The 21,426-nt window shown below is 36.9% G+C and overlaps 1 protein-coding gene across 1 annotated transcript in view; it reads right to left on the bottom strand.

The window, feature by feature from the left end:
• The window catches only part of LOC116175379 (fibronectin type III domain-containing protein 5), a 207,444-nt gene that overhangs the window by 170,352 nt on the left and 15,666 nt on the right, over window positions 1–21,426 (bottom strand). The window contains exon 2 of the mRNA XM_031493459.1: window positions 12,623–12,668. The gene's annotated coding sequence lies outside the window, so the exon portion shown is untranslated. The remainder of the gene's footprint in view (window positions 1–12,622; window positions 12,669–21,426) is intronic.

Below are 21,426 nucleotides of genomic sequence, written 5' to 3'. Positions count from 1 at the left end.
GATTTCAAAGCTCTTTTGCCCACTTTAATTCTGCTGCGTAATAAATGCGCTATTTATTTCAAAATATTCGTTTACAGCACATACGCGACAAAGCACTAACCTTACCTTGTCTCTCATCATTTCAGTTATCACTATAAGAAATTGAATCTGCAGTATTTGAGCCTTACTAACTCTATATGTTGTGTTCAGCCTAATTACATTCTTCTTCATTCTAAACGATGGGATGGCACAGAGTTTATTTTCCATATTTATTAAGACAGTAAAGAAAAATAGCACATTATGCGATTGGGTTGGGTGTCATACAACCGGTTTAAGCAAATTGATAGTAAGTATCATGGAAACAATTCAGGCAATAATTGTAACCGCAGCAAATTCTATGAGCATCCTTCTCAACCGCTTCAATTATTAAAGCTGACCATTGAGTAATCCTTCACTCAACGAGTTGACTGCGTCCAAACATGGCACGCATTCCGTAATGTTGCACTTTTAGTTACCTATATTTAGATGTTCTGTCGTATTAAATTAATAAAGAAAAAATAATTTCCCTGATTCAATCAAACTAAAAACCTTCAGTAACTTACGAAGAGGTAATGGCCTTCATTTATCTCCACTTTAATTGAAGTAAACTTTGAGCCATTTCTAAAGCAAAACCGCTTGACACCGGCAATCTATTTACAAAACAATTAAATGGTCTACCACTGTTTAGCTCGAGCCTTTAAAGTACACCAAACAATCATAAAATTAATTTAATTACACGACACCTAATAATACAATTAATATAAATAATTAGCATATTTAATCCGCTAACAGTACCTATTGAATAATTTACAGATATCTCATCTAACAAATTACGCAGATAGTCAGGTAGTGGTTATTCTAATGGTGAAGTCAAGCGATATTTTATAACTGGGGCAAGGATAGGGTCTCTTAGTGGTGTACGATGGTTATAAACCAGAATGGATTACCAACCGTAATAGTAGATGCTCATGAAATAGGAGTTAGAAAGTCGCGAATGGTAATAGAAGTTGGTACAATGCACAGCTCGGAAGCATGCGAGTAGAATCTGAAAACGTGACATCGAGTTTAAAAGATAAACTTACATTAAATCTACGTAGTTAGCAGGGATATCTACAATGATTCAATTTGTAACATAATTCGCATCTGACCTAGAATGGAGAAAAGAGGTTGTTGGGGGTAAATTTCCTTTTTAAATATGGTAATTGTTTTTATTACATGAGTTTCACGACAAAACTACAAAATAATAAATTACTCAGCATCACGGAGGTTACGTGTAGAAACTAATCTGGTTTGTGTTTCTAAGGCTATTTAGATAACCCAGAAATCAATGAACTTAAACTGGGTTTGAATGAAAAGTAAACACAGTCTTGAATTTGGTATAATTCGTCGCCGTTATTTAAAAAAATTTTCAGTTCCATTAACGTATAATGTGGCCGACAGCTTGTCCGCTCTAAAATTCTGATTAACTCCTTTCAAATGGCATTCATTCATAGCACATACCTAAAAGGAAATTACAGCATTTAATAGTACCAAGCCACACCCTTGTGTCCGGTATAGCGTATTAGTGTGTAATATTCTCCTAACGGAGAAGCCGTTCTTTCTGAACTCCGATCTTTAAGAACACTTTTCCAATATAAGCCGGTGCAAATTGTGTCCTTTACGTGTTTTGCATCGAAAAACTGAAAATGTTAAGTTTTGTTTTCATTTTCCCTAGCTTAAATGGTCGGAAACTAGATGTGGAAGCTACAGGCTACTACTTCTTTATTTGTTATAGTCGCCATATTGGTTTTAACGGAATGAGATAGAGGACAAAACAGAAAAGTAATGACATCTCACACTCAACATCCCTACATCCCTCTAGTTCCCTAGCGCATGGTTCTTTACCAATAGCTTTTGTGGAGTGTATTTTAATTATGTACATTTTACATATTAAACAGCGTGTGTGGTCATCTACGTTATCAGACATTAACAGCCGGCAAGGTAAATTTGGCAATCATTCTACCCGCCATTTTATTAAATTTAGGTTTCCCTTATGTTAAATACCATGCGATCAAAAATGAGTTGCTGCGAGTCACCTTTGGAATTTTTGTTTACATGGGCAATCGCCCGTTATTTGACTTATTATACGTCCCCGTAACGTAGTGAATCAAACGTAACTTTTTATAGTAGGAGAACCAGTGGGGTATTCTGGGATTTACACGAGTGTGTCAGAGTAAAGTAAAGTGGGTTGACTACGTGTTGAAAAGTGTGCATTTTAATCATCTGACGATTTGAGCGTCACGTGAGGGAGGTCGAAAACTTGCAAAAGGAAACATTCTCGAGCGCGTTGGAATTATCCATTAGCCAAAAATCTGCAAGTAGGTACTTATTTATTATTATAATTGAAAGTTTTCTTTATCTCAAAAGTTTTATAAAAATTGCACAAAGGGAAACTTTCCAATCATTTTTAAATAAAATAAATTGCTTAGATAGTTGTTACACATCAAAGCAAAAATTTGTGGAACTTGTGCTCACATAAAAGCAATTAGAATTGTATCTAAACTTTATAAAAGTTAAATGAAGCCTCCATCCGAATAAACATTTCGCAGTACCTAATTTAAATCTCAAACGATTGAAAACCTAATGAATGTTAAATTAAATTTACGTACCTAAATGCCGCATTGAATGTACTTGAGTCAACTATGTATAACTACCAATTTAGTCTAGATCTAATGAAAATACATTGCTTTGGATATAGCAGACCAATTTTGTTCTTTTCTCAATAAGACTTTTCTAAGGCGGCCGCTTTTAGTGTTAATTCCAGGAGGACCACCCCTTTAGAGAAAATGTCTGGAAATTACTCTCCGTAAAAGGTCAATTTTCCAACGGTCTTTCACCACCAATTTATCGCTTATTGGAAACTCGAGTAGTGCACTTTGTTAAGGTAAAGCTGGAAGGTTTAGGTGGACCTGAAAAATTGTGTTTTATGTCTATTTGCACTCGTCCGTCTTTAGTTTAGTTTTTCCAACGCGAAAAACTTGAACTTTCGGTTATATCCTCAAAAGTTGAAACTTTGACCGCAATTTTTATACGGCAGATGTTTACTTTGAAGGCACAAACTGCCGACAAAGGAAGTTGTGCTGGGTAAGCTATATTTACATATAATATTGTAAGTTACCCTGGAACTAATTACGTTTCAAAGGGATCGATGTGGGTTACGTCTAATATTAGTTGTCAAACATAGCAAGGTTAAATTCCGGCTTTTTAGATTATTCAGGCTAACTTCGTAATGAGATGCATTATCACCCTGCCAAAATTTCCCTGTAGTTTGCAACTTTGTGTTTACCCCTAATGATTGACGGGAATGTATTTAGATTTCCATTAATGAAATTAAAGCGAACGCAGCGCACCTGTTTGAGTGTGTAAATGTGTTGTGGGAGTCGTTTATTGGTTTCTAGTTCCATATTTAGTTCCTACAACAAAGCCCTTTTCCAAAAGCATTGAAGATTATAAAATGATATTCTTTTAGAAGTAGACATAGGGATTTGTGTGTTATTTTCCCTAGTCTACTTTTAAATGACAATACTGATCTGCCACTCAAAAATGCGCTGAAGTCCCTTCGATCTCCCACATTGGTAATTTTTAAAGTATATTCGCTGTAGCTTTGCCAGTTTGTAATTAGGAATTCCCACTTATAAACAAGGTTTCGTAGAAGTTCTCAAACTTTGACTATTGGACGGACTGACCTTAAAACGTGTAACAAACGAAATCTCATTGCACCTCAATGGACAAACGATCACCGGTGACGCCGCCGCGGCTTAGTGGGGTACCGAGGACGAGCGCATCTAGCTGGGTAGGGTACAACCGTTTATCGCTCCCCACAGGGGCGGGAGGGACTATCATAAGAGGTGAAAAAAAACGCGAAAAAACATTTTTTCGAACCTGGACCAAAAGTTATTGGACCTTGTAAGGTAACAATGTACCCGTGCCTTTATTTATGGAGCGTGTAAACGCTCCTTTACAAATGCACTACATTGACATCAATAGATGTCGCTAACTAATCATAAATGATAACCTAACCAAGTGTCATTTCCACTTCCTAGTCGTAGTCCTAATCATGGCTGTATAAAAGGAGGATCCCTTGATTTTATAAGACACTTCTATCCTGTCATTTGATGACCGAAAACCTGAATCCAGACCTGAAACTGATAATCATTCATCCGATTTCCCGTTTGCATTCGATACCGTTTCCGTTCCGCTTATATCCTTAACCCACATGTCCCTCCACCCTTAACCTCGCCATTCATTAGAAATCATCCAGTCCTTGAAAGACTCAAACACCCGGAAGTTCGATACCTGTGGGGCCTGTGACCCGCATGTAGCCAGCTCCCGCTTACTTGATTTAGTCTTAAGGTTGTGAACGTTAAGCGGAGGTAGTGGCCGTGTCACATCCTGTGTACCACCTCTAGCATAAGTACCATACCGCACTGACGGGCCGAGTATTCGGAAGTGCTGGTGTCATTGACCTGAAATAGAACCCGGCGGTACCAATCATTCGCACCCAGATTAATCAATAGCTTACCAACTCCCGGATAAAAACCCGCTAATCGATAAACTTACAGCTACCGGCCAAATTCGAGTACAGCTGAGCCGAGGCGATCAGCTCCGACATCTCGACACCTGAGATCGCCGCCATTTTACCGAAACCTGAGGCAACGGCAGAATACTACCGTATCGACAACAAAACCAGGGATACCAACCAAATACTATTTCTGTATTCTGTAGTGTATATACACGGTGTCCAAAATAAAAGAAAACTGGTGTGTAAATAAGTTATATTTAGAGACTCTAGGGCACGACTGCAGCTACCCGCGTGCCCACCGAAAAACCCTTACAACCTACGGGGTTGGTACTTACGGAACCCGTAGTCGTTAAGAGATATAGTGCGCTTTTTTGGGAGTAAAACCGAGGGTAAAACGGATTTTCCTCCGTGAAGAATAGGAAATGGCGTTGCGGAAAGACGGAGGTGGCAAAACGTGCGCGGCTTCGAACGCGCCGTGTGCCGAGCTCACAACCCCCCCCCCCCAACCGACCTCCCCCACGGGGTGAAGAAAGGTCGAGTGTTCGTACCGGGGTAACGATGATGGAGGGGGGAACGAGTTGCGGTTTTGAGGGCGCTTCCGATGTGCCTGGTGGGAACTCAATCGCGGGCCGGCGGTTGAGGAGGAAGGGACGAGGAGGAGCAAGTGATGTTTTTGAGGACTTTTTCGTGAATTGTTAGAAAACGTTACCTTAGAAATTAACTAAATATTCGCCATCTCGGGTACACGTGAGTACGCGTCATCTCTAATTTAAAAACAATTCCATGCTTGGGAGGACGCGATGGGTGTCGATAAAAGAAAAATGGGTTTGTGGTAGGTGACGAATCGGACGCGGGACCTCGCGGTGCTTTCAACGAGCCACCCCCGTCGCCCCTGCCGCGTAATTTGACGTTGTAACAACAAAACGGGGTGACGTATCGAGTTGCGGGTTTGTGCGTTGACCTCGTAGTTCGATTGCACTTTCGGATCGTCGCCCCTCTCACACCTATACATTGCTTATTGATGACTCATAAATTGGATTTTTCTCTTATTTGGCGTTTATTCCGAAAGGATGAAAGCTAGAACCATGCCGTTTTTAAGTTGGATTCCTCTATTGCTCGGTCACGTTCAAGAATCGTCGGCGATTTGAGTAAATGCGAGGGGCGAGGCGGCACAGTCGCCGAATCCCAACATGTGTCTTCTTCGTCTGTTTTAATGTGCGAGGCGAAGCCGAGTAATGTGTCAACGGTTCTATGTAAGCGTAAGACTGGGTGGTTTACCGGAGAATTGCTCTGGACGTTAAGAAGTGGCCAACATTTAAAGTGGGAATGATACACATAAGTTAGAAAACAGCGATGTAAGGATGTGTTCAAAAATTAAGCGGTAACGACATACAGGAAAAGCTACAGCGAATATATGAACTATAATCCGACCCTGCTCTACTTTGACCGTAAGCGGACAACACGCATTATACTTCTCACACAACGTTGGTAAGCTTTCTTCTGTACAGGTTTATTATGTAAAAATGACGGGCTGTCTGCCCGGAATTTGGTGTAAACAGATGCACACGCTTTTGAACCGTCGAGAAAATAAGCAGCTAGCACTCCCGCTTCATTATTGTCTCAAGTATTTAAGGAAATACCACTCCAAGCACTTCAAATAAACTCCTTCTTTACGAATTTCACACAACACCACCAATCACAAATAGACTCAATAACGCTAGTTTCGACAGCTTACGTCTCGAATAATGCGCACATCTTCCAAAACACGCGCATCTTCGTTATCTCTTAACAGAGATAAATCACGTGCGTAAATTAATTTTCGCCTGATAAATCCTCTTATCGCAGTGACCAGATGTGTCTTAGTTCTTTCACCTTATCTAAATTGAATAATTTACAAAAGCGACCAAGTTTAAACAAAAATTACGCATGTGCACAATTTATAAAAGGGAAAAAAACCTAGATACAAATTCAAATGACGCGAACTAACCCAAATTTACTTAATAAATTGAAAAATTCTCATATACAGGATATCCAGTTATTATTTTTTCTGTTTAGACTGAAATAACGTCTACATGACGATATTTGTATAGCAATCTATCTAAATATAAATAAATGTTTGTATTTTTGTATCTCTTATGTTTGCCTAAACCGTTCATTCGATTGCGATGAAACTTTGGGGTATGGGGGGACGTATGCCAACGTTGGTTATTGATGAAGTACGCGGACGAGGTAGAGGCCAAAACCGAGGGGGGTACGATTTAGGGTATGGAGTGTATGAGTGGGTTGTATGGGAGATTTAGTTTAGTTTAGTTTCGTTTTCTTTCAAAATACTTCCAATTATCCTGTCTATTCATGATTAGGATGGTAGTTTTTTTAGAAATAGAGATTGATCATTTTTTGCAGGAAATGATTGCATTATTTGAACCTTCCGTAATTGTTTTTAAATTTTGTCACTACGAACCCAGTAAATTTAGTCTTGTGTAACATGGGCAAGCCGAGAGTGTGTTTTTGTTTGTAAATCTAGCTTTTGTGACCTTTTGAAGTTAGTTTCAGTTACAATAGTGGGGTGATAGTTTAATTTATTTTTTAGTCCTGAAGTTCTGCGTGACATTCCCATATTTTGTATTTTTGTGTGACAAGGTGGTTCACACAGCAATATTTCTGTTGGTAGCTTGTACCATTTCGCGATCTACAACGCTCGCAAGGTTTTCGAATTTATGGTGCATTTTCTGATTAGGTTTTCCTGCAGATTTCCTAATTCGTAAGGTAAATACCGGAGACCTTCTGCAGCGGCACCTCTAAAAAGCATTATGCGGGTCACTCTGTAATTGGTAAATTGGTAAAAAATTGAAATTAAAATTAAAAAAAACATGGGGCCTTTTGTAATATTTTGTATTCTAGAAACTGCAGGAGATACTAGGTTGGTAGTTGATTCAAGTAACGCAATTTCATAGACATTTTGGCTGCCACTTAACTCTCAAACGCAAAAAAACTATTAACCCCTCTAGGATTTCTTATGCACCCTATTTTCTCATCTCTCCGATGTGAGAATGGAAGGACACGATTTCGATATTAAACATGTTTAGGAATCAAAGATCTTGTTAAGGTAATTCGCCTGAAATTCATTACCAAGGTGTGTAACTACAAACACTACAAGTGGGGATCGATTCAAACTAATTCAACTACGAGTACGTAATTCAAAGGCACTCCGTTAAATGTACGTCACGAGCAAATCACATTGAACTACCTAGTTAAATTTCAAATTGGTTCTACGAATATACACGCCCAGCATCATTTAACACATACTTTCATTCAATGCTTCGGTGGACGCAATAGAAAGGCACTTTTACAATCTGAAATGCAGAAATGAATATTTTGATACAGAATATGAAAGCATTATACAGGTGCTATGCTTACTACTTACCAGCTTAGTGTTTCACAAACGATGGGGTGCAGTTGAAATCAAACTTACTACTTATTCGCTCTAGAAGACTGAGTTTGTGTTTTCATTTTTGTTTAATTGTTTATTTTACCGCCGGTAACCATGTAAGTTTAGTAGTGAATTTATCAGTTTTCCAACCTGTCCTGAAGGAATATTTAAATTGTTTTTACAGCCGCCGAAAGCTCTCTTGCCAGGGAAAAGAGAGATAATCAGTTTTATTAAGTTTTAGGTCCGTTGACTACCGATTAATCGATTTGTTTTCCAATAGTAATAGTAGGGGAGCTAGCACGAAATCCACTGAACGAGAATGATCAAAATTTTAACCGATGGAGTTCCATTTTGCCCTATCAGAGTATGCTAAAATCGATCGTCTGCCGCCTCAGGTCATACGACTTAAGGCGCTGCGGGTACTTCTTGTGGTACCAATTCTGAAAGGTTGTTTTTCGAGAAAATAAGTTATACACCAAATGAAAACGTTGATAATAGCTCTTAAAAAAATAGTTAAAAAAATCGCGCACATTTGATAACTCCGTAAAAAAACAATTCTTAGTCGGTTTTTCACGAACTTTCTACGAATATAACTAGGTTACCGTTGGAAGAATGAAGCTGATTTTTTTTACAGACCAATGATAGGTACAGCCAATGACTATGAGAGTGTTTCTTTTTTAAATTTTTTCTCTAATTATAAGATATCTTATAATGTTAAGCTAATAAGATAATCTTGTAATTAGAGACAAAATTTAAAAACGGAACACCGTTAAGTCATTAGTAGTGCTTATCATGAGTCTGTAAAAAAAATCAGCTTCATTCGTCCCACCGTAACCTAGTTATATCCGTAGAAAGTTCGTGAAAAACCGACTAAGAATTGTTTTTTTACGGAGTTATCAAATGCGCGGGATTTTTTTAAATATTTTTTTAAGAGCTATTATCAACGTTTTCATTTGGTATATAACTTATTTTTTCGAAAAACAACCTTTCAGAATTGGTACCGCAAGAAGTACCCGCAGCGCCTTAAGTCATATGACCTGAGGCGGCAGACGATCGATTTTAGCATACTCTGATAGGGCAAAATGGAACACCATCGGTTAAAATTTTGATCATTCTCGTTCAGTGGATTTCGTGTTAGCTCCCCTACTATAAGGGAAAACAAATATAACGAATTCCAAATCGAGGTGTGAACACAGGTTTGCAGAGTGCATGTGTGTAGATAACGACAACAGTGGTTGTGCCAATTAGGCTTAGATGTTAATTGGATTAGCGCATATTGAAGTTTTAACGTGCCTAATTGGGTAGGCATAATTAATGACTGATGTTTTAATGAGTTGCAGTGAACGTTATCAGAAACAGTCGTGGGAGTTCTTTCTGGATGCGCTCTAATTTTTCCAGATGATTGCAAGCTGTCCCATATTTTTCGATAACTGCAGGCCGAATACTTAATTAAAAACAGTTTAATTTGGTTGAACGTGTTTAAGATACAAGTGTACGAAATGGAAATCCATACTCGAAATGGACATTTCGATAAATAGGAAACGCACTATGAGTCCCTATCTTTTTGCTTTTTGGCGTTTAACCGAATAGTAAATAAATCTATCTGTCTGCTTTTGCATTGTCGCTAACTATAATATTTGTAAGTACCGTATTAATCCTTACCGTTTCCGTAAATTCGAGCCAGATTTTCGCTTCGTGGCTCCCGAGCCCGTTCGTCGGTTCGCTCAGCCAAATATTGCCGCCGTTCCGTCGACATATGTAAGTGGTTGTCGCCGATTGCAGCTATTAGATCTGTTACTTACAATACAATTTTGTAATATATATTTATTTTTCTTTTAATTAAATTTCAATGTAAGAAGATTAGAGGTGTGCCATTTGAGCTACCGTTACGATATCAAGCAGATAAATGTGTTAAAGCAACAAAAGTGACAATTTACTAAAAAGTCGTTCTCACTTCCAAACAGCGACACCCCTATAAAACCGGAAATGCTATTCCCATCGGAAAAAGAGAACACTCACAGTCAACACTCCGTAAACAATTTATATTGTTTGCCAGGCGACTATGAACGCACTTTCATTAATAGGTCTCGCTTGATGAATTTCGGAGAGTTACTTTCTTTTCGTTTCGGATTTCAAATACATTTTCGCCAAAAAATAAATCGTTGTATGGAATTACACTGTATTCGAAAGAATTCGAGAAATATATTACGACACTCAAGAAGACCGTTAATCTCTATTTCAATAAATTCAAGCGGCGTGCATTGTACTCAATTCGAAAGAAAGAGATCGGAAAGATTTAGCGGCGATGTTATTTTACAGCTTTCGCTCGTTTTTTTACGAGTATTCGGAGGAATTAATCACTCACTTCAAAATTTAATGGGTTTTGCGGCGGAACATTTAGTAAATTGGTTGATTGACGCAAGTGCGGTTGGAATGCTATTTTAATGGAAAAGGTCACCTAAAATAATTACAACCTTGTTAGCCACCTATATCAAGTAGGGAGGGCGCGTTACTTATAATTATGGGACGCAGTCAAACATAAAAGCTATTGATCACTTTCGAATGAATTGGATCTTTGGCTGAGCCGTAAACCTTAATCTTGGAATAATTATTTTTAGGACGAACGAAAGATAACTACAATGATTGGATAATGGGGTAACGAAAAGCGTATTGCACTGGAAATTACAGATATTTCCACGACGAACGCGAGAACTAGACGTAAATGAGAATTTACCTACACTTGACGTCTCATTTAAGATTACCATTGCGCAAACTTCTAGTCACACCTCGATCTGTTTTTAAAGCGTGTCTATTATTGCGTTTTCCTTTATCTAATTACCCAGTACAATTTCCAACATTTAGGGTAATTAAAAATTAGTTCACAGTATCAATGTTCGAATGGATACGACACAAAGATCTTGTAATTGTATGTAATTATGCAAACGAGTTTCTTTTAAACATTGTAACCAACACGAACAGTTCGAAAATGCTTTCTTTACTTCAATTCTAAAGTCCCCTGACCCTAAAATATTTAGACTTCATCAACTTGTACGGTGTGCAATCCGTATGACAGAGCTGGGGAGGATTCGAATCACTAAGGAATCGAATACTGGATTCGAATCATTTTCGGTGATTCGGAAGTGGGATCCGAATACTTTAAAATAAAAGGATCCGTGATCCGGATTCGTTGCATTTATCAGAAAGGATTCGTATTCGAATCCTCAGTGTATGCATCCGAATCACCGAGAATTTTGAAATATTAGTTTTGTCTAAGGCAAACAACAAATAAATATTTTTTTGTTAATTTTATTTTTAGTTTAGTATAATGCTTATTTGGTTATCTATAAACTTCATATTCATTATTCTTGTTTTTACTTGTTTAGGTAATATTCTCGAACTTTACTTTATGATACTTAATAATTATAATACGTACAGAGTATAAGAACAGAACACTACGGAAATTGAAAACCTAGAGAAAGCCCTATGACCTCAGTGATGATTTTTATAACTACCCGTCTTAGTTTTGTAGGATTCTAAGAATAAACTCCAAATACTCTTTAAAATTCTGTGGTTTTATTTTTTTGTTGATCTGTGATCCGTGATCCGAAAAATGATTCGAATACTAGGATTCAAATCATGTCGCAAGCGGTAAAGGATCCGAATCAAAGTATCTGTGATTCGAATCCATTATTGATGATTCGGATTCGTGATTCGAATTATTTTTTGGGGGATTCGTCCCAGCTCTGCCGTATGACTTAAGGTTGTAGTTTCAAATGCCCAAATTACACTAGTGGGTTCACCTGGTGAAACTAATTAATCTATTCTATACCCCTTAAACGAATTGAGTTATGCGCCGTTTCCAAAATCCTTACATCTACAATGTTGAATAATTTCATAATTCGAGTTTCGAGCACCAACAGACGATTAGGATTAAATGTATGTCGAGCGAAATTATTTAATCTTGTGGAACTAAGGGAGGATAGTAGTTTAGTCACGTAGGCAAAGTAAAAGGCAAGAAGCCATTAATAAGAAAAAAAACTACGTAAGTTTCTTGAAAACAAAGTACATGTAACTAACTCTTTGAGATTGCTCGGTTCGAAAAGAACGTGCGTGGACTTGGATATTAATTAAATATTTAATAGCAAATACACGCTATCGATCGATAAATTTCGATAGTATAAAAGTCAGACCACGCATTTAGATTTAGATCAATCGGGACGTAGTTATTCGTTTCCGATTGCTACGACGCTACTAACCTGTACGGTGCTGCTAGACGTATGTTACGGCGTTGTACGCTTCGAAGCACTTACATTGCGATGAAATTCTCAAACCGGCTTTGCCTGCGTACATTGCCAAGCCATAAAAATTGTAGCAACTAGCTTTAGTACTAGAAAATCGTAATAGTCTATTCGTTAACAGCGTTAATACATAATCGGCTTAATTAGCTTGTTACCGTGATGCTGAGCAAATTAATATCGAGTTGTGTTCTGGATTATTGACAATGTATGTTAACGTCCATATTAAATTGTATGCCCGACTTGTTTTCGGATACGTACAAAGTATCTTAATTGGAGTCTGTGATAAAGTCGCAAAACCGTATTATTAGAACGTACCTGTCATCTAAAATCCTTTGTCGTTCACTCGTCCGCTTCCACACACCTGCAATAAAGAGAATTACAATAGTAATTGATGTACTACAAACGATTTGGTGGGTAGATACGTAGTTTCCAATTTACTATCTATTTAAAGTAATTACAAAAGGTCGTGTTATCGATTCTTCCGTAAAGCACATCGACTGGAAAGTGGAAAAAATCAATTTTACTCATTTATTTAGGAAGTAATATGTCAACGGATTTTTTATTTGTTGAAGTATTTATACTAGGTGCCACAAGGAAGCCTATCGCCATTAGAAATACAAACACTAATATAAAATATTGACTTTCAAAACGTGCCCTATTTTAAGGTAACCTGATTTTTAGTAGTAGCGACTTGAAAAGGCATTCCGGGTCGCAGTAGCAACTGTTACTAAGTTTCTTAGTGTGGAATACGTACACAGTTGCAGTTCTCTCCGATTGAATTAAAAAGCCAAAATATTGATAATTGTGTAGGCATAATTGGAACAAATTTTTAAATATGTAGAGCGAAGTGTTGTTGATGATAAGGATAAATAAAGCTGTGAATGATAATGTGAAAAACAAGAAATTGAAAGGCTAATGTTGACATGCTAGATTTATTTGTTCAAAATATTTGTCTCTATTCGCACTACCGTCAATTTTTTAGGATGCACACTGTATTAGGAAGTGATCCTATCCCTTTAACTAGTCACACTGGAAATGGAATATAGTATCAATTCAATCAATTTGAGCTTTATTGTCATCATTTGCATTTTCTAAGTACTCAATTAAAAAGTTTGCAAGATATTTTCGAAGGAAACCTAAATCGTCTATTCAAGAAGTTGTATGTCACCCTTAAATAAGGTTTCACGCCGCATGATTTTAATAAATCACCTACATATTATCAGTCTTTCAGAATTTCGTTTCAAAACGTCGATACATTCCTTTCATTATAAATTATTACACTGTATCACGCTTCCAAGGTTTCGCGTTTAGCCAGAATTAATTTTTAGCTGTGCATTTCCCCGCATTGCGGCAAAGAACACAATTAATTGTATAAAATGGGACGTTTTTCGATAACTCGTGCAAAACATACTAATAGGTTCTTTAAAACTGTTTGATTTTCTACTTCCTAACACAATTCTTCCAGAAAAATGGCAAATAAATGGCGGTGGATTGTTTTATGGATACATTTTTTCTTGGCAAAATAAATCCTAAACGAATTACAATTTCTTTCTCGATCGACTGAGTGTAGTACAACTTTCCAAAGTGCCTCAGTAAAAGCATGGAGCAAAGAAACCTTTGTTACTCCATGGAAAAAATAATGTCTGCGTCTGGAGATTGCCGTAGGGCGTGGGTGTTTTAGTCTCTTTTGAATATACGGAAAATGTCAAATTTTCCATTTCTTTGTTACATTGTTACATCGCGACAGTTGTAAATTCACAATTAATTTTCAACTCTTGCTACGATTTATTTTTGCACTTTGGAATGCAGTAATCTGGCATTTAATTAAAATTACAAAATTTAAAAAATATTAATGCCATCCGTATAGTCAGATGACCACTACGCAGAGTGGTCCCGCCTTTATCTTAGCTAGAATGTACTGGCAAATCAATATAATGACTGTAGGCGGGAATACAGAAACTCTGCAATGAAAAAATTGGTTGCTTTATTTCTTTTCAGTCAATGGTTTCTTTATAAAGTTGTCGCTCTTTGTTGAAGTCAATGTTAACCGGATGTGTCGTGACCGAGTAATTGCATGGGAAAGTAGTGGGCGCAAGTCTGGCGGGCGATAAGACAAAGTTAATGTGTAATACGTATCATTTTCTGATGATTTCAATTCGCTCGCAATGAAAACGTGCGGACCGCACATTTGCAGTTCTTTACGCCCGAGGCTGGACAAGGCTTTTCTAAACGCATGACTGGTAAGAAGGAACAAAGTTGGCTGGCTCAATGAGTAAAGATGTAACTAATTTAATCTATTTACCTTACCTGACCTTAAGAAGTATAAGGAGAAGCTGCCGTCAAGGCGTTAGGTAAGCGTTTCAAAATCAAAGTTTGCGTTCTGTTGTTGTTCAACCAATAAAGGCACTCAGTTAGTCAAAGCCTGTCGGATAACAAATTTTTGGAAAAAAGTAAACGAGACACGGTACCAGGTTTACATGGTGCGTTTGAACATTTGATTTAAATTTAAATTTAAACTTTGATATTTTTACGCCATCTAAGTATTTTCTTTGTAAACCCGTTTAGTTATGATGTAAGTTATTTCTGTAGCAGATTTATTACGTTAGTTCTTTAGTTCGCTGCTAGAGGCCATCAAAATGTTATAGATATCATTTACAATAGTATTTTTTAATTTTCGCTGCTAGAGGTCATGCTCTTCTTTTCTTTTTTGCATACGCATTCCTTGTACAGGAACACATTCAACAAATGGGCTTTGTTGGTGGTACTTATATCTCTGTGAAACTTCTTTCTTGAGTATTTGCGGATATATTTTACAAAATCTAAAGTCTTTTACGGTATGTACCAACAATTTGCGCATGACCCTTGCCTGTGAATAATATTTTTTTCGCTTTTTTCGCTTCTCTCTGATTATTGCTATCTACATCGACATTCCTTTGTGAAAACCGCAGAATTTTCAATTTTCAGTACTGCACAAGAAAGGTTCATTGGAAAGCTCCACCGCCATTTTAGATCAAAATCAATCTCGTGATTCAACATTCCACCTAAATGACCTGGTGACCTACTTACGTGGACGTTCATTATTCCTGGAATCTAACTGCAAGTATTACGAAACCTTTTGGAGATTATTACTCTTATAAATCGCTCTTAATATCTGACTTTACGTACATGACCTTTTGTCGTTACCGAAGTGTATACTCTCCGAGACCCGATTTTGTTGACTTTTCTCCGAAGATTAATTCCTGCTAGTTTAATTACGTATCCTTCAGATTAGTTTGTTATGCGAAATATTTAGTTACAGTTGCTTTGTAAATTAGCTTACCCAAAATCGTCCTGAAGCCTTCAATTTCATGCCTACTTTCTGTCAAGAAATTTAGTTTCCATGACAGAGGCAGCGCAGACTACGTTTCCTGCCGCTTGTCACTTTACTGGCCGCACCTGTCACTTTAGCGCTCGCACCGTCACTTTACCGGCCGCATTTGTGACATTTGTAAATGTCTATAATGACACCTGTCATCACTGCCAGATTGACATTAATCAAAATTTCTATATAAAAATTGAAATTTTATATTAAAAGACAATTTCAGCTAAAATTTAATACAAAACTCGTCACTAAAATGACACTACTTGACTCGGAAACTAAAGTACTCGGCCCCAAAGAGGCCTCGTTCTTCAATATTTCCTCGGCAGTAATGTGTCATTTTCCTGACTTGTATGTAAATAACTATTTTGCAATTACCGCGACCCAATCCGAAACCGATATCTACGTTTTTTAGTTATATTACTTGTGTCACTCCGAAGGATTTGTGCATGCTATCTTATATAAATGTTGAATTAATTATATTACATGCATTGTTGTTGTTCAGAAATTTAGTTATTTGTGCATCGTAAAGTAATTTCCTCGAAGTTAACGTCACGTTTATGCTTTTATAAATATACATAACTGATTTGTACGGACGATTCGTGGTCGAGTCAAGATTTTGCTGTTAACGTAAATTGAGTTATTGATTCTTATTGAGTATTAATTACGGTTGTAGTATACGATTTACTTGATTAGTGTCAGACGTTAGACATTAATATACCGCAATATACTTGTGCCGCGCTATTCACTATCCCTCTTGTTTGTTTGTTTGTGTTATTATCTGTTACAAGTTACAACTTACAGATAAGGCAGAAATGAACCCTGTTTACCTTAAGTAATTGAATCAACACTGTCGGAGAGTAATCTCCAATTGGAAGTTATTTTACGCGAATATCAGTACTGGAATATTTCTTCTATAGCATTCGCAACTTAGTGTGACTGTTCTTTTTAAAAGTTAAGTTGGGATTGCAGAAGACGAACGGAAAGCGACTGGAAGGCTTCTACGAGGATGTAGACATGGAAATGATCGACGTCGAATTAATCAGCTCCTTTTTCAGTAGGGTTGCCAACCGTCAAACGCAAAAGATGTGGCGCGATGATAGAAACTAAATCAATTTAATTAAAAGTGAGCTTTTAATTTTTGTAATTTATTTTAATTTAAGATACAACTGTGGAGATTTTTATAAAATCTAGCAAGAGATGTTTTTACCTCTTGTCTGCGTGTTTTGTAAGATGTTTGCTTCTATTTCAGATTAAATTATAAAAGAACTTCTTTCATTTTTGTTTACCTTATGTTTTAATCTTTATAGTTGGTAACCTTATTTTTAACTTTCGTTTTAAGGTAGTACAACCCCAGATATGTTGTATATATATTTCTAACAGATATTTAATTAAAATTGCTTTGCTTTCACTGTTATACCTCAGCAGTACAATCGTGCGAAAAAAAAACTTGAGATTGACCCCAATATTCCCTTGTGATAAAAATATGAGGAAAAGAATTGTCCTTTCTACAAGCGGTTTTTATAAAACACGTTTTTGCTATCACACTAAAGAGATCTGGCTGAAAAGAAAGTTGTTTCTGTTTCTTTGAACCCGTCTCAAGTAGTAAATGTGATTGGTAGATAAACACACGTATAAAGTGCGCATGAGGATTTCATGGCTCATAAAGATCAAGCCAATGAAATTACGCCCGTATCTATTACAGATACGTTTGAGCTGCTTCAAATACATAAAGTTTGATTCGACGTGAACGACTATAAACTTAAACTGATCGATTTAGACGTAAGTACACGGGAATATGAAAGAGGCGCTTCACAGGTTGAGGCATGACAGTGAATTTAATTAATTCAGATGAAAAACCATTTGTTTCGCTCCATGATGGCACTGCTACTCTCACTGATAACCCTTCACGTATATAACGATTATTGCTTCTCATTTTGTTCTGATAAGACCCCTACATTGTTTCCCATAGCCTTCCTTGTTGGTTCAATGAAGATAACACTTTATATAAAATAACGATTTACGTTTCAGAAATTGTTTCATGTTTATGTATGCATTGGTCTGTAAGCAAGGATCTTAATGGGTTATAAGTAATGCATTAAATTGTGCATGGGTTTCCAAAGAGGGGATTCGGTAGTTTTAGCAATTTACGACTGAACGCTATCGCTACTAATCTAGCTACGTTTTCTTCTGGGGTACAGCGTGAAAACGAAAAGCTTGATTTTTTTTCGGATGTTATCGTATCATACTACACATGTAAGATAGAAAAAAGGTAAAACTGCCTATTTTAAATATTTTTTCGTAGAAATCAGTAATGGAGTAAAAAAAATTGAAACTGAACTGAAGTGAGACAATTTTTTCATTTCAAAAGTATATTAGAAAGGGCTATAATCTCACAGTAATTCAAATATCCTCACTAGCAAGGGTTGCAAGTTTCATTATTATGCATCCCCTTTGGTAAGGGTGCAGGATAGGAGGAATTATACCACGATAAATTCAAGATATTTTCTCATAAAACTCTCAATTATAGTGTAAAAGTATGAAATTTGATTAAAACATCTACATAGAAATTTCAGAATTCTTAAAAATATAACCAACTCTCAAGCTCTATATCTTTTTTAATAAACATTTCACAAAAAAGTAGTGTATATCAAAGTTGTGTAGAATTTTATGGTCTACAATTTCTGATAACAATATTTTTTTCTAAAGTGAACTATTAAAAAGATATGATTGAAAAACTAAGGAACCAACCAAATTTCAGGGGTTTTGGGGGTGGTACGGGGGAAGCACAAGGGGTGGGAGGTCGAAAACTTAGATTCTTAACCACTAGATGACTGTCTATGACATGCAAAAGAAATTGGAACTACTTCTAATTTTGCATGCTAAAACCCTCTATTCCCTGGACTATTGTTACAGCATTGTGCAATATTAGCAAACCCCGAAAAACTCTATAACGGGGTTATTCAAACAATACCCAGTACTCAGTAACCAAAAGGAACATTATGAACAAGAAATTAATTTTACAAAATATCCATTCAGACCACTTGGTGTGATAATCTACTATCTTGAATTATTTTTGTCAATTTTGCGACGTTACACATTTTTCAAACCACGAGACTACCTTCGTTATCAGTCAACTTCAAATAAGAAGATTTTCCAGCCAATTCAAAGGGCACACTCGTCTCCAAATTTGAATGGCTTGAAAACAGGCGTCTTTATGTTTATTTTATATTAAATGTAGGTCATATCCCTCAAGGAGTTTTATTATTATTAAAAAAAATGTGAACCAATTGAAAAAAAAATAAGATCTCTGAAGGATTAGATCATGTTTCTTGTAGTTTTTGTGATATTGTAAAGGTAAAAGGAATTAACGAGCTCAGTAAAAGGAAGATTCGTGTACTGGATTCGGTTATATAATAAATAAATAAAACACGTAATTAAATATTAAATACTAAAAGGAGTTCAAGTAGCTAATCAAGAAGAAAGACCGAGAAAGAAGAATTTATGAACAGAGTAGGAATTGTGACGAAAGAAGAGGATACGGTTTTCCGCATCCGGAAAACTACCAAAGCGGTGACCAGGAGCTCCAATAGTCCAATGCGAAGAAGTCAGGAGCAAACCAATTTATTCGACTTTATAACAAAATTAGTTTCAAAATCTAAAAGAATACAACAGATAGAAGGAAAAGAAAAAGGTGGAGAGTGGAAATAGTACAAATCAAAAATGAAATTAAAGAAACTTACAATAAAGAGGAAGACAATTTAAAATTGAAGAAGATGAAGATAAAGGAATAGTGAAGAGGTAACCAGTCAGTATAGACAGTTTACTGTTGGTAGCAGATCAAGCTAAGTTAGTATCTTGCAGAAGAAAGTAGAAGAATTGCAAGAAGATTTAGCCAAGGCACATGAGACGATTTCAGAGAGAAGAGAATTGTCATTTTAAAGAATTGTTATTTCGAGAACCAGAGGCAGCATCACTGCAAGACATGAATGAAAAAATATAAAATCAATTACAGTACTTGTTGAAAGATCCCCGTAACTTTTCAAAGCAATTTGATAGGTATAGCCCCATCTATTGTTGGAATTATAACCGCGCCGTGTTTTTTGGTTGTCGACCTTCATCTTCCTCTTTCTGTCGCAAACCGTATCGAGTTACGCTTCGTTTAAAAAAAACAGCTGAAACGTGAATTCATAATTTGAGGATTCCGACGTAATTAGTAGACGGGATTCACATATAACTCTTATAAAGAGGATATAATTGGCGTTCTTCCTTTTTATTGTAAGTACCTCCACTTACATTTCGTATACTTACAATGTACCTTTCTTTAGGTTCGGCAGTAATTTGTCAAACTGCAATTTCCATCGACGATTGTTGCATTCATCTACGATTAGCCCTCTTATTTAAAAGGTATGCAAATTTTATGTTATCAAGGAAGGGAGCCATCTTTAATTTCTTTTGAAGTTTTATTCGTTAGCCCCAGTTTAAGGACCAGTTCTAATTTTAAGTACCAGTATAAATTGCGGGTACGTTTTACTGTATCTACTCTTGTTCGACATACGAGTGTGGTAACCTTGGATTAAGCTCATCATTGCCTACGAGTGCCGATACCTTTGACATATCTTTACACCCGTTGATAACGAGCGGCCATTTTGCTTGAAAATGGGTCAACGAGTCACGAAGGAGGTTTAATATCAAGGATCGATCCTCAACAAAGGTATACAGCCTCCGTAATTGTTTAGCGCCTTAGTTAATAACTATTTTGCCCCTTCAGGGTTACATGCAATAATTTGTAAACTTCAGTATCTTCACCATCTCGGTTAAGTTATGATCGTGTTTACAACGCGAATGTTGTTGGAGACCGGCACTTCCTTCTGAAATGGCCGACCAATTAAGTACCGTATCTGATAAGGAAGCAGATTACGAGTAGAGCGAAGACCTTCAGAACTAATTATACTCAGTGACATGGAAATTGCAACACCAAGAAGGAGTTGGAATTTTTTGACCAAATTTGGCAGAAACGTTTAACTACTAAAAGGTAACAATTGATTAAAATTTCATTCACATGGATCAAGTGGTAATGGCTTATTTGACAGTTCTTTCATTTTTTTCTAGTATTCTTATATCGTATATGTTTTGCGAGATTTTGTTCAGTTCTTATTGTTTTCGCTTTTAATCGTTTCTTTTGAGGATGTGATCATGCCTAGATACGCCAAAGTGGAAATTACCGCGAATTAAGAGTAGTTGACAGGTGTCGTATTGTTGGTTTGGGCGGAGGTGGTTTTTCGTTCACAAAAATTGCAAGTCACCTTAACCGAAGTCAATCCACCATGATTCGTTGCAATCGGGCATGGATTTGGGAAGGGGCAGGATCGTCGTAGGGAGGAAAGGGTGGGGGGCAGGAAAGGGTGGGGGGCGAAAAAGAACAATTGAAGTGCGGGATCGCCATCTTTGACTTATGGCAACAAGAAACCGATTCTCTAGTACCAGGTCAATTGCCGATCAATTGTTAGCTAACGAAGGTCGTCCTGTAACACTTCGAACGGTTTACCGCAGAATCAGAGCTTACAACTTGCAATCCTATCGGTCACATCTTTCGTTACCATTAACATCAGCTCAACACCGCTAGCAGCGTTTGGAGTGGTGTAGGTTGCGACTGCACTGGAACCTAGAGTAGCATTGGGTGGTGTTCAGTGATGAATCCCGATTTTGTTTGGGTATGCATGATGGCCGTATAAAGGGCAGCCGAAGACGTGGGGAACGT

The sequence above is a fragment of the Photinus pyralis genome, unplaced genomic scaffold (genome assembly GCF_008802855.1).
Source record: "Photinus pyralis isolate 1611_PpyrPB1 unplaced genomic scaffold, Ppyr1.3 Ppyr1.4_LG7, whole genome shotgun sequence".
Lineage (NCBI taxonomy): Eukaryota > Metazoa > Arthropoda > Insecta > Coleoptera > Lampyridae > Photinus > Photinus pyralis.
Note: the sequence above shows the minus strand (reverse complement) of the source record. Positions and strands in the feature narration are given on the sequence as shown.